Source organism: Alligator sinensis, unplaced genomic scaffold, assembly GCF_000455745.1.
Source record: "Alligator sinensis unplaced genomic scaffold, ASM45574v1 scaffold1056_1, whole genome shotgun sequence".
Lineage (NCBI taxonomy): Eukaryota > Metazoa > Chordata > Crocodylia > Alligatoridae > Alligator > Alligator sinensis.
In genome coordinates, this window is record NW_005842818.1 from 439,615 (window position 1) to 439,910 (window position 296).

Sequence of the window (296 nt, forward strand, 5' to 3'; positions counted from 1 at the left end):
CTCGCGCGGCGCGGGCAGCTGTTGAGCAGCTGGACTGGGGCTGGCGCTAGGTTTCCAGACGGGCGCTGCACGGCTGCGTGAATTTTGGGTTGGTTTGGGGGTTTTTTTGGCAGGGTTTCGATGCTGTTGTGCACCCACAACAGGCACAGGGCTGCAGCAGACTGGCGTGGACAGAAGCCTCCTCCATGACGTAGTGGGCAGCACTTAGTGTGGGAGGGCAGAGTGTGGCAGTGAGACACATTGCTGCTCCTGCGCCAGCTGCCCAGCCAGCAGCACAAGGAGTAATGGATGGGGGG